This window comes from Rhinopithecus bieti, unplaced genomic scaffold (assembly GCF_001698545.2).
Source record: "Rhinopithecus bieti isolate Rb0 unplaced genomic scaffold, ASM169854v2 scaffold_4781, whole genome shotgun sequence".
Lineage (NCBI taxonomy): Eukaryota > Metazoa > Chordata > Mammalia > Primates > Cercopithecidae > Rhinopithecus > Rhinopithecus bieti.
In genome coordinates, this window is record NW_016805181.1 from 5,232,432 (window position 1) to 5,245,728 (window position 13,297).

The window sequence follows — 13,297 nt, forward strand, 5'->3', positions numbered from 1 at the left end:
TGTTAGCTGACCACCTGCATATGGGTGCATCCACAGCGTCCTTAAATTGTCCTCATTTGAGATGCTTTTCTTCCTTCGCACATTGTAACAAACCCACAGTCATGTTGGGGAGCTGAGGCTGGAATGCCTAATGAGCTGTGGATGAAGAAATGATGTGATAGTATCTTCCAGATTGTAATTAACATGAGGCCCCTATAAATGATGAATTGATGGGTGCTGATGAGTTGATGGGTGCAGCACACCAACGTGGCACAAGTATACATATGTAACAAACCCGCACGTTATGCACATGTACCCTAGAACTTGAAGTATAATAAAAATAAAAAATAAAAAATAAAAAAAAAACATGAGGCCCCTATAATGCCCTATTAGAACTGCATCTTCTTGCTGACAAGTAATTCCCCAAAATAATCACTTGTCTTTCGACAACTTGATGAAAGAACTAATTGTGCAGAGCTTCTGCCTGGAAAGGCTACCCGGAGCAATTTGGGAACAATTACATGGGAACTGGTAGCTGCTGGGCACAATTACCTGGATTTGAATACGTGGTGAGTGAGATGGAGTGTGGGGAATGAGGCTTTGGCCAGGCATTCAGACAGCACCTGCCCAGGGCTGCCAGCTTCCTGGTGGAGTTTTTGCAGAACTAACATGTTGCTCTGGAGAAGAAGAATAAAGTGCTTATCAGGAATACTTGAAAGACTGGCTTGGCGCAGTGGTTCACACATGTAAGTTCAACACTTTGGGAGGCCAAAGTGGGCGGATCACTTGAGGTCAGGAGTTTGAGACCAGCCTGGCCAACATGGTGAAACCCCGTCTCTAGTAAAAATACAAAAAAAATTAGCTGGGTGTGGTGGCGCACAGCTGTAATCTCAGCTACTTGGATGGCTGAGACATAAGAATCCCTTGGACCTGGGAGATGGAGGTTGCAATGAGCCAAGATCATGCCACTGAACTCCAGCCTGGGTGAGACTCTGTCTCCAAAAAAAAAAAAAAAAAAAAAAAAAGACTTGAACCATTTTTTCATAAATCATGCTAGTCAGGATTAACTACAGAAAAGATAGAAAAGTATAGGTAAACAATAAAACCACTACTAACATCTTGGTTAGTACAGTCACTATCACCACCACCACTATCATCATCATCATCATTGTCAATCATCAAAATTGCTACCATTTAGCTTATACCCTATTCCATGTACTTTGCTAGGTACCTTAAATATGTTATCTCTAGATCTAACAATATTTTGCAAGGTAGGTAACTGTGGGCCCATTTTAGAGATGAGAAAAGAGACTCAGAACTGTCCCAGCTCACACAAAGCAATAGACATCAGAGGTGGGGTTTCCATGCGGGTCTGTGTGTCTAAAGTTGGTGTACCTGCTACCATTCTTGTCTCTCTTCATCTTTAAGATGGAAACTTACTCTCCTGGCTACCATGTAAGGCTGTTGTGAGAGTTGGATACGATGCTGGATGCAAAGGCGTGTTGCAGACTGCAATGTCCTGTACAGATGGAAGGCTTGTAGACAGTCCCTGGCATCCAGCCAGATACCATACCCAGCTGCCACGTAAGTGAGCAATATGGTATTTAATTGGGTCTCATTGAGACATGGAGCCTGGGAAGGTCTGTGCAGAGTCTGGGTAAAGGAAAGGAAGTGAAATGGGCACAACTAGGCACATGAGCCTGGACATCATGAGTTCAGGGGCAAGAGAATGAATGACTGGACTACATGGCAGGATTGATGGAACAGAAATTGTGCTGGGCATTGGAAACCCCCTGACAGTTCCCACTGACCACACCTAGTGAGCATTTAGTCAAAACCAAAAGTGTGCCCAGTATGCAAATGCAGCCTCAAAGCTAGTTCCTTAGTCCCTCTTCCAACTAGATGGTCAACTTCTTAACATAAAAATTCTAGCTGGGCGCAGTGGCTCATGCCTGTAATCCCAGCACTTTGGGAGGCTGAGGCGGGTGGATCATGAGGTCAGGAGATCGAGACCATCCTGGCTAACACTGTGAAACCCCGTCTCTACTAAAAATATAAAAAATTAGCCGGGCATGATGGTGCGCGCCTGTAGTCCCAGCTACTTGGAGGCTGAGGCAGGAGAATGGCGTGAACCTGGGAGGCGGAGTTTGCAGTGAGCCGAAATCGTGCCACTGTACTCCAGCCTGGGCGACAAAGTGAGACTCTGTCTCAAAAAAAAAAAAAAAAAAAAAAAAAATTCTAGAACCACTGCAGGTGCTGGGGAACAAGAGGGGCATGAGTTTGAAGATGAGGGGTGAGCACAGTTAAGTGTCTGAGTGTGAGAAATGGGCTGGGCAACTTGGAACGAGGCTCCCTCTGTTCCTGCAGTCTGCTTCTCTGCCTCTGTCAGCTTTCTCTCTGCTTCTGTGTCTTCGTTGGTGTCGCTGTCTTTGTCCACCTCTCCTTCATTCTGATTTTTGAATTTAGAAAATATGTGGAATTCAAATATTTGGCCCCATTGTGTTTGGGAGACCGTTGGAGTCAGGAACTGGTCCTCATATTGAAAGACATAAGTAAGGAGGTCCCAACATCCTAAATGTCTTCCCCAAATGCCAGCCAAGTTCCCTGCCAGGCTTGGGCGCTAAGCTCCACTCCCATGTCAGAGGTCCTGATGGCAACCTGTGAAATTAATTGAAGTTCTGTTGGGCAACTCTCTGCCAGGGCAGCTCTCCAGCCCCCTGTGGCTTCTGCATTTGTCTTGGAAGAGGACCAAGCCAAGAGTGGAGTTTGACCAAAAGTAGGTGGAATTGACTCATAAAAGCTAACTCAGGCAGTCACTATCATCCAAAAAAGAAAAGAGATGGTGGGTGTGGAGCAAAATTGGAGAGCATCAATGATGATGGACTTTGCCAGGAAGAATTTGTAGCCACAACCTGGGAGGTGGCAATGGTGGCTACGTGCTGCTGCACATATCTTCTCACTGGGGCCAAGGCGGGAACAGAGCCTAAACTTGAACTTCACATCCATGCACTGTGAAGGTGAATCCAAGAATGAAGGTGGCCCCCAGGCCCCCCCAGTGTGGGCCACCTGGATCAGTTCTGGCATGCAGAAATAACCAGACCTGGTGATATAACTGGGAACTCTTTATACCAACCAGGCATCTTGTACTTGGCTATGTGGCCCTGAGTCCAGTGAGCTGGGAGAAGTAGGGAGTCAATAATTGCTGACCTGCTCACTGTTGTGGTGGTGGCTTCCTTAAGAGAGGACACCAGTTGGGCATGAACTTTCTTTCTCAGTGCTTTATTCTCTGTATGAAAGACTACATCTACCTTCCTTTTTAGAATGCTGCTGGGCTTAATAGAAGAAGGGGGTGTTGACGCATGTTCTCACTCATAAGTGGGAGTTGAACAACGAGAACACATGGACACAGGGAGGGGAACATCACATACTGGGGCCTGTCAGGGGGTGGGAGGCTAGGGGAGGGATAGCATTAGGAGAAATAACTAATGTAGATGATGGGCTGATGGGTGCAGCAAACCACCATGGCATGTGTATACCTATGTAACAAATCTGCACATTCTGTACATGTATCTCAGAATGAAAAGTATAATAAAAAATTAATTAATTAAAAAAACAAGAAAAAGGGAGTGTTGATGTGGTATTTGCACTGGGGAGGTTTTTAGAAGTAAAGAATGATGTAAGGAGGAGGAATAATGCATGGAGATTTTCTCATTGGAAAGTGATGAATGAATGTTTAGGAAAATAAAGCTTTGAGTTGCAACAGTGGACAAATACTTGGATAATTTGAGATGAAAAGAATCACCTAGGACTAAAAAAATGTACAAATGCATGCAATCTAATTGAAGTAAACACCAGGGATCTGCCAACCCATTAACTAGGTTAATAGATTAATCAGAGTATCACCATTAATCACTATCAATTAGTAGATCTTGGTGATAATGCCACTGCTCTGGTATAGTCTTTGGGGTCCCCAGGGATTTCCAGGGAGGGGAACAAAGCCACTCAGTATCCCCTGCCTGTTGTACTGTACATTGCCCCTCTACTCTGTCCTACAGTGCCACCAAGTTATCACAGGGAAATGAGGGAGACCTTTTCTGTTCAAGGGTGGGACTTAGCCCCGGGAATGTGGAGGTCAAAGTCTTCATAGCATAACTTTCCATAGTATAACTTTCCACCTAAAGATGGAGAGGGTGACTTTAGGAGGGTGTTAAGAAACCTTAATACTCTACTTAGATGACCTCACATGGAGGTGAACCTCAGAGATTTAGTAATTAAATAGCAGAATTCCCAGGGACTCAGCCATTGAGCCCTATCAAATCCTGGCATTCCTTGGTCCAGGGCTAACCCGGCTGATAGTCCAGTATTGGTGCTCTCACGGATCACTGCTCTGAACTAAGGTCTGAAGAATCACTTCTTTGGGCCTCTGACCCAAGGAGTCACTCCTTTCTCACCCTATTTCCTCAGTCCCTGGGTCTCAAATTCTACCTGCTCCTCATCTGTGGCCCATCTCATTTCATGGAATGGAGCTCCTCTCCCCATGTCTCCCTTGCTGCAGTCTGTCAAAATGCTTCATGAGGGCCTAAAAACCAAGTTTTCTGAAGGATGTTTGAAGAATGATGAGATATTCAGATTGAAGAAGAGGAGACACCAGGAGGAACCATTACTGTCTTTCACCCACTGACATGTGTGTATTGGAAAATGTAATCAGATTGTTGGTGGCCCAATGCAGAATTCAGACCCATTGGAAGTTGGAGGGATTGGATTTCAGATCAGTATAAGGAGGTTAGCTGCTCCCATATTTAGGAGCTGAGCCACCACTCAGGCAGCTGATTCTTGAGGAATTTATCATCATTATCATCATCATCTTCAGTCATCTGCATCATCATCACCCTTCACTGAACAGTCGCTGGACACAGGCCCTCTGCTAAACACTTTACATACATCATCTTGTCCACATACCTTGTCACTTTATGTGCAGCGTCCCTTCTACTTACTGTTACTTCCTTTTCTCTCTTAGGCTCATACTCCCTATCCCTCAATGCCCCTGGCATGTGGTCCTCAGGTGGCTTGGAGTTTGGGAAGAGGAATATTGACACGGCTGGGAAATCTGGGGAGAGGGTGATGGCATCAGGGAGGCACCCACAGAACTGCAGGTCTTAGAAAACCAAATACTTGCTGGGTGCAAAACCAAATTCACCCTCCTCTTTCTGACAACTAGGCAACTTAGTCCTTAGACTAAAAAGTAGATAAAATATAGCATTCTTTTTCTGAGTCCCCTGACCCCACACACCATGGGATATACCATCCCCACTGCCCTTTCCAGCATCCTCTAACTGACCCACACAGAGAGCTGCATATAGAAAGGAGCCATTCACAAGTTCATGTGAAATTTAAAGATTTTGGTTTCTTCCAGGAGAATTTTTTCTACAAGGTTAATCTCTCATCATACAATGAAAGCCTTTGTTCCCCTATTATTAAACGAGTACGATGGTTCAGAGAGCAAGTGGGAGTGTTTTGGGGGATTTGTCAGGAAGCTCAGTTCCCCTCCAACTATGCTATATAGGGAAGTGCCAGCATAAACAAGAACGGATTAGGGAATGGGGGTTATTGTTAATGGATACAGAGTTTCAGTTTGGGATGAATGTTCTGGTGACACTTAAACATTATGCACTGACTGTCATTGAATTGTATGCTTAAATATGGTTAAGATGGTTAAAAAAAAGAGAAGAAAAGAAACTGGCTGAGCATAGCATTTGGAGACATGGGGGCAGCTAGCAGAAGAAACAATGAAAAGAGTTGAAAGGATTGCTCCCTCTTGTACGTTGCTTGGGGAGGTGCAAAATGGCCAATCCCAAGGGGAGCTGTCAGCAATAACCAGCCACAGTCACAGATGCCCTTTGACCGGTGATCTCACTGGGATTCATTCTAAGGATGCGCCTGCACTTGTACAAGATGACGATGAACAAGGGGCCTCACTGTGGCAGTGTCAAGAGCAACACACCATTGGAATTGGAAACAGCCCAGGTGTCTGTTCGGAGGGAGCTGGTTAAATAAACTGTGATAGAGCTATGTAAAGGAATACAATGTAGCTCTGTGTGTGTGTGTGTATGTGTGTGTATGAGAGAGATGAGAGAGAGAAAGAGATTCAGCAAGCTTCCTAGATACTAATATGGAAAGTAGGATCTCTCCATAGTAAGATTTATTAATATAAAGTAAAAATAGCAAATAGCAGAATAGTGTGAATAGAATACTACTTTTGTGTGAAAAATAGGGGGAAGCTGAATATATGTATTTGTAGAAAGAAACACTGGTGCATGTGTAGGACCTAAGGAAAGTGTTACCTTCAAGGGCAGCTGTGGAGGAGGGAAGAAGGTGGATAGAGACGGGATGGGAGCTAGGCTTTCATCATATACTTGTATATCATTTTATTTTAATTATATGAATGAATACATTACCTAGTCAGATTTTTCTCAAACAAAAAAAGGAATGAATAGAGCAGCCTGTTGCAAATTCTAAAGCACTATGCAGCTATAAGGAGTTAATAATGAGAAAATGATAATACTCTTAATAATAATGATAATTACCACTGAGAGTAATAATACTGTCAATACTCTCATTTTTGAAATATGTACTATTTGCTAGGTGCAATGCTGAATACTTTATGTCTGTTATCTTCTTTGATCCTTACACAACCTATAGACACAATGATTTTCAGTGCCATAGATGTGGAATCTGGCGATCACAGTAGTTAACCAAATTGTTTAAGGTCATATTTCTAGAAAGGTGCAGAGCTGCCATTTGAACCTAGATCTCTCCGCTGCCAAGACGTGGCTGTTGACTCTCTGCCATACATTCCCTTGTGCTAGATGGCTTACATGGGGAGCTTTCTTTATTTCCTACACTGCCAGTGCTTTCCCTAGCATGACACACCCATTTTCCAAGAAGCTTAGCTCTTCTGTGGTCTTCTTCTCTGTGCCATTCTTGGAAAAAGCTGAACACCTTGACACCGCCAGTCTGCCGCAGGCCATGTGGTCATTCTGTCTTCAGGAGGTATTTTCGGTCATAATTTTCCTACGATATCCGGACGAGTGCCATGATTAGGCACAACGCTTCCTTGCGGTCGCTCGCAGCCTCCCTGAAATATCCATCCAGGGCCATGCTGGCTCCACCGCCTTGGATGGAGCCCAGAAGAAGGTTTTTATGGGACACGTCTTTAAACTGGTGAACGATTTAGGAATAGCTTGGCTATGAAGGCAATATGCGTACAGATGCACAGCAAAGCCTTTTCCTGTGTTCAGATGACCGCAGAGCCACGCACTTAAACTTGCAAATAGGGCTGGGTAATTACATGGTCCCAGAGGAGGCCTAACAGTCAAAAGAAAATTTGGTCATAAAAATAATTACATTGCAGGATATTTATAAAAGTAGGGTCCAGAAGTAGAGGCACAGACTCCATAGTCCTTTGACTTTAGTGAAGGGACCGCAAGTTGAGAAAGAGAAGTGCTGGCATCTGGGGGACTGAAATTCCAGGCTACCTGACCCAGGGGACAGGCCTGCTGCTGACGGGATCACCAGATGGAAGGAGAAGGTTTTTCAAAAGATTCCGTTGGAGAAGTCTGTGGCCTGCAAGTGCGCAGTGCTTTTCCTTAAATGGAGCCCAAACCACCCTGTTCCCAGCACCATGCTTGATGACTTGTCTCTCACACAACCGTTGATGTATTTTTAAAGTTAATGGTGCTCTGTGCCCAGAGAACGAGGCAACTGACGTGCAAGTTCTTCCTGGAGGGCTGAGTTATGGATGTCTCTCGGAAAACTGAAGGGCCAGTTTGTTTCAGGATAAATGGCCTTATTGTGTTCTGTTTGCCTTATCTCAGCCGATTTCCCACAGCCAGCCTAGCATGTTTGGTTGTAACATTCAGGGTTTGTTTTTGTTGTGACCAGCAGCTGAGGTATACCTGTATATCATCCTCCTGCCAGGATCTGCGTACTAGTTACAGTGAATTAAGTTCCCTCTCAGGCTGTCTAGACCTTTTCCTGGTGAGGTTTGCTGGTGGGGAGCTGCCTTTTCCTTTCAGTGATGGGTATGTTGAAAATCAATGATGCTTTCTACAAAGATGTTAAGGATGACTGTATAATGGGAAAAAAAGAACAGTTTTCCTTTCTACATTCACACTCAACACAGAATACTTTGCCTCTGGTCAACAAAATGTGTGTGGGTTATTTTTCCTCGTGCTGACCAGATCTTTGATACCAGTTGGGTGTCCTCTAACTCAATTCAATCCTGACACTATCCACCTGAAGTTAGAGTCAGATCTCACAGGGTTAAAGGTTCAGTCCCACAAGACTGCAAGACTGCCCCCATTTGGAAGCCAATCACAAATCCCAGGCTGTGACCTGTGCTTCTGACCAAGTGGCTGTAAATTGGAGGTGTCCATGACCCCCTCCTCTTGGTTGATTATGAGGTAGGATTGCTCCAAGACCTCACGGAAATACTTGACTTACTTTTACCCATTCATTATAAAATGATGCAACTCAGGTCCAGCTTGATGAAGAGACCGATAGGGCAAAGTGTAAAGGAAGGGGTGCAGAGCTTCCCTCTAGGGGCATGCCACCCTCCCAGTTCCTCCATGTGTTCAGCATTCCAGAAGCTTCCTGGGTCTCAGCCTTTTGGGTTTTTATGGAGTCTTCTTTATGTAGGCACAATTGATTATATCATTGGCCATTGCTGATCACCTCAACCTTCAGTCCCTCCCCCTCCCTGGAAGTCAGGGGTTAGAGTTGAATATCCCAATCCTTCAATCACAAGGTTGGTTCCACTGGCAACCAGCCCCCATCCTGAGGCTATCCAGGGGCCCCCAGCCAACAGTCGACCCATTAGCATACAAAAGGACAAATCACTTCAGCTACTCTAAGGGTTTTAGGAGGTGTGTGCTAGGAAACCTCCTAGTTTCCTAGCACTTGTGCTTGGATGAAGACCAAATATATGTTTCTTATTAAAAATCACAATATCTACTGAGTGTGGTGTTCACGCTTATAATCCCAGCACTTTGGAAGGCCAAGGTGGGCAGATCACTTGAGAGCAGGTTTTGCCGGCCTGCCCAACATTGCGAAACCCCATCTCTGCTGAAAATACAAAAAATTAATGGGGGTGATGGTGCATGCCTGTAGTCCCAGCTACTCGGAGGCTGAGGTATGAGAATCACTTGAACCTGGGAGGCAGAGATTGCAGCAAGATCGCCCCACTGCACTCCAGCCTCGGCAACAGAGCAAGACTCTGCCTGAAAAACAAACAAACAAACAAACAAACAAAAACAATATCCAGTAACACATGCCAACATGGGGAGAGAGCACTCTGATAAATAAGTTCCTGGAACTAGACCCTCTCTCTGACCATCTCAATGGGAGTTTTCATCATAAGCTTTGGAAGTCCTGGCTCCTGTGCAGGTGTCGATTGCTGTTCCAGCCACTGGCTGTCAGCAGGACTCAGAGGCTCCCATGGCTATTGACCCACTTTGTGGTGGTTGCTCCTGCTACCCCTCTGCTATGGGTGGTTTCTCTTTCCTGTGGTAACCCTCTGCAAACCCCTCAGCAAGATGCTGCCCCTGTGACTGTATGGATTCTTGACCCTGCTTACAGAGTTCCCAGGCTATTTCCTGAATGCTCTCTTAAGGAACTTGTTCTGATGTTCCTAGAGTCAGGAAGTCATTGCAGAGTCACAGTTACATCTGCTTGTGGAGAGAATTCTCCAGAACTTGGTGACTGTGTGTGATCTCAGGTAGCACTTGTTAACAGCTCTGAATTCTCTTTCCTGTGTCCCACTGTGGGCTAACCAGGCAAAGTAAATCCTGTTAATAACCTGGGTTACCTGCGACTCCGAAGATGGGTATGCAAGTGCGAAAGGAAAATATCTTGGGCTCCCGAAATCATTAAGCTAAAGGGAAAATTCAAACTGGGAACTGCTCAGGGCAAATCTGCCTCCCATTCTGTTCAAAGTCATCCCTCTGCTCACTGAGATTGTAGAAAGTAGAAAAGTTCCTCTTCAAAGCTTGTCTTGATTTAAAAATAAAATAATAGACACTAGGAATAATAGTTCCTTACTCTAAACCCTCCTATCAATTATTAGTTTTTATACTTTAGCCCAGTTAGTTGCTTTGGCTTACTCAGGCATGTCTGGACAGGACCAGGCAAGTCTTAGTTTACAGCTTATGTCCCTTCCTTATTTGGAAATGTTATTGCTTCCTTAAACCTTTTGTAAGCAACTTCCTCTCCTTCTTTGTTCTTCCCTGCACTTACCTATTTAGGAAAGTTTTTGGTCATTAGCAAATCGGATATCAGTTTAAGACTGTGAGGGCCCGCTCCAGCCAATGGATGCAAGACACAGCAGTGAGGACGACCCAAATGCGTAAGAGATAAATATGTCTGCTTTTCCTTTGTTCAGGTGTATTCTCACCATTGTTCCATCTGTGATTGAGCACCCTTTCTGCAGAAAGTAAAGATTGCCTTGCTGAGAGATCTTTTGTCTCCATGCTGACTTTTCTTCGTGGCACCGATTATCTATTTCTAACAATTTGGCATTTCTAACGTAGATGCATATTCTGATTGCCTCCTTTGGAAAGGCTTATCAGAAACTCAAAAGAATGCAACCATTTGTCTCTCACCTACCTGTGACCAGGAAGCCCCCTCCCTGCTTCAGGTTGTCCCCGTTTTTCTGGGCGGAATCAATGTACTTCTTACATATATTGATTGATGTCTCATGTCTCCCTAAAATGTATAAACCCAAGCTGTGCCCCGACCACCTTGGGCCCATGTCATCAGGACTTCCTGAGGCTGTTTCAGGGGTGCGCATTCTCAACGTTGGCACAATAAACTTTCTAAATTAGCTGAGACCTGTCTCAAATGTTTGGGGTTCACACAAGCCATCCACAGCTTACTTTTAGTTGGGGCCATGTCTTAGTTTGATTGGGGTTCTTTAACAAAATACCAGACTGGGTGACTTATAGACCACAGAGCTTTTTTTTCTCTCACAGATATGGAGGCTGGGAAAGCCTAAGGCCAAGGTGCCAGCAGATTCAGTGTCTGGTGAGGACCTGCTTCCTGGTTCATCAATGTTCCTTCTTGCTGTGTCCTCATCTGGTAGAAGGGTGAGGAGTCCTCTCAGGACTATTTTTCTTTTTCTTTTTTTTTTTTTATTAATACTTTTAAGTTCTAAGGGTTACATGTGCATAACGTGCAGGTTTGTTACATATGTAATATTTTTTTGTGCCATGTTGGTGTGCGAACCCATCAACTTGTTCAGCACCCATCAAGTCATGCATTTATATCATGTATAACTCCCCAATGCGCAATCCCTCCCCCTCCCTCCCATGGATGGCCAGTTGGTGATGTCCCCTTCCCGAGTCCAGTGATCTCATTGTTCAGTTTTCCACCCTATGAGTGAGAACATGGCGTGTTTGAGTTTCCTCTTCTTGTTGATAGTTTGGCTAAGAATGAATGGTTTTCCAGCTTGCATCCATGTCCCTACAAAGGACGGGCAAACTTCATCCTTTTTTAATGGCTGCATAGTATTACCAAATGGTGTATTATGTCCACATTTTCTTAATCCAGTCTGTCACAGATGGACATTTGGGTTGATTCCAAGGTCTTTGCTATTTTGTGAATAGTGCCGCAGTAAACATACGTGTGCATGTGTTCTTTGTAGTAGAAAATTATAATCCTTCTGGGTATATACCCGTGTGGGATGGCTGGGGTCATATGGTACATCTAGTTTCTAGATCCTTGAGGAATTGCCAAATACTGTTTTCCATAATGGTGACTAGTTTACAATCCCACAAAACAGTGGTAAGGTGTTTCTCAGGACTATTTTCTAACTCTAATCGGCCTGGCGCGTGGCTCATGCCTGTTTATCCCAGCACTTTGGGAGGCCGAGGCAGGCGGATCAGAGGTCAGGAGATTGAGACCAATCCTGGTAACATGGTGACCCCATCTCTTACTAAAAATACAAAAAATTAGCTGGGCATGGTGGCGTGCACTTGTAAGTCCCCAAGCTACTTGGGAGGCTGAGGCAGGAGAAGTGGTGTGACGCTGGAAGGCAGAAGGCTTGCAGTGAAGCTGAGATCGTTGCCACTGCACTCCAGGCCTGGGTGACAAGCATGACTCTGTCTCAAAATAAATAAATAAATAATAATAAATAAAAAAATATAAGGGCAAACTAAATCCCATTCACCTCCCAAAGGCCCTAATTTCTAAACTATCACACTGGGGATGAGGACTAAGCTCTGATTTTTTTTTTATCTTGCCAAATTCCTAAGGGGTCTTGGGGAGTCATGCCCTTACAAACCATAAATTCTATCAGACAGGTTTTATTTAACGCATATATCATGACCTTAGCTTTCAGTCTGATCTGGCAATAACAGGAAGAAAATCAAAATGTTTTTACCCCAAAAATATATTTCTTTGCATACCTTGAAATTTGCCCTCAAAGTCTCTTTGTGGGGGAAAAAAGCCACATTCTACAGAGAATCCCCTCTCCCCTTTGTTTTCCTTCCTTCCTTCCCAGATCCAGGAGATAATCAACTATGAACCAGGGACCCTTTTAAGTCTTATAAGAAACAATTTACAACCTGCTCTCTCTGAAGTCTGCTATCGGAGAGCTTCCTCTGCACAATAAAACTTGGTCTCCACAACCCTTTACCTTAACCTGCACATTCCTTTCCATTGATCTCAGGTCTTCAGACAAACTCAACCAATTATCTGCCAGAAAATGTTTAAATTTACCTGTAGACTGGAAGCGCCTGCTTTAAGTTGTCTCGCCTTTCTGAACCAAACCAATGTATTTTTTTAAAGGCATTTAATTGATGTCTCATGCCTCCCTAAAATATATGAAATCAAGCTGTACCCCGATCACCTTGGGCACATGTTCTCAGGACCTCCTGAGGGCTGTGTCACGGGCCATGGTCACTCATATTTGGCTCAGAATAAATCTCTTAAAATATTTTATAGAGTTTGACTCTTTTCGTCAACACGGATTAAGTTTCAACATATCAATTTCGGGGGTGGGGGACACAAATATCTAGACCATAGCAGGCTGAGTGCAGCTGAGCCTTCTTCTATAATCACAACTGACACATGAGTGCAGAAGTCAAGCTGGCTTCAAGAACTGATCTATGTTTTCACTGTAGAGAGACAAACCACTCCCATTCTTTCCTCCTGCTGATGAGGTGCAGAGCTGGTATCATTGCTTTAGGGAAGAGAGGGTCTGATGGCAGCAGCCCCAAAGCTACAGGAATATTGGTTTCTCCATTCAGGCAACAACTCCCCA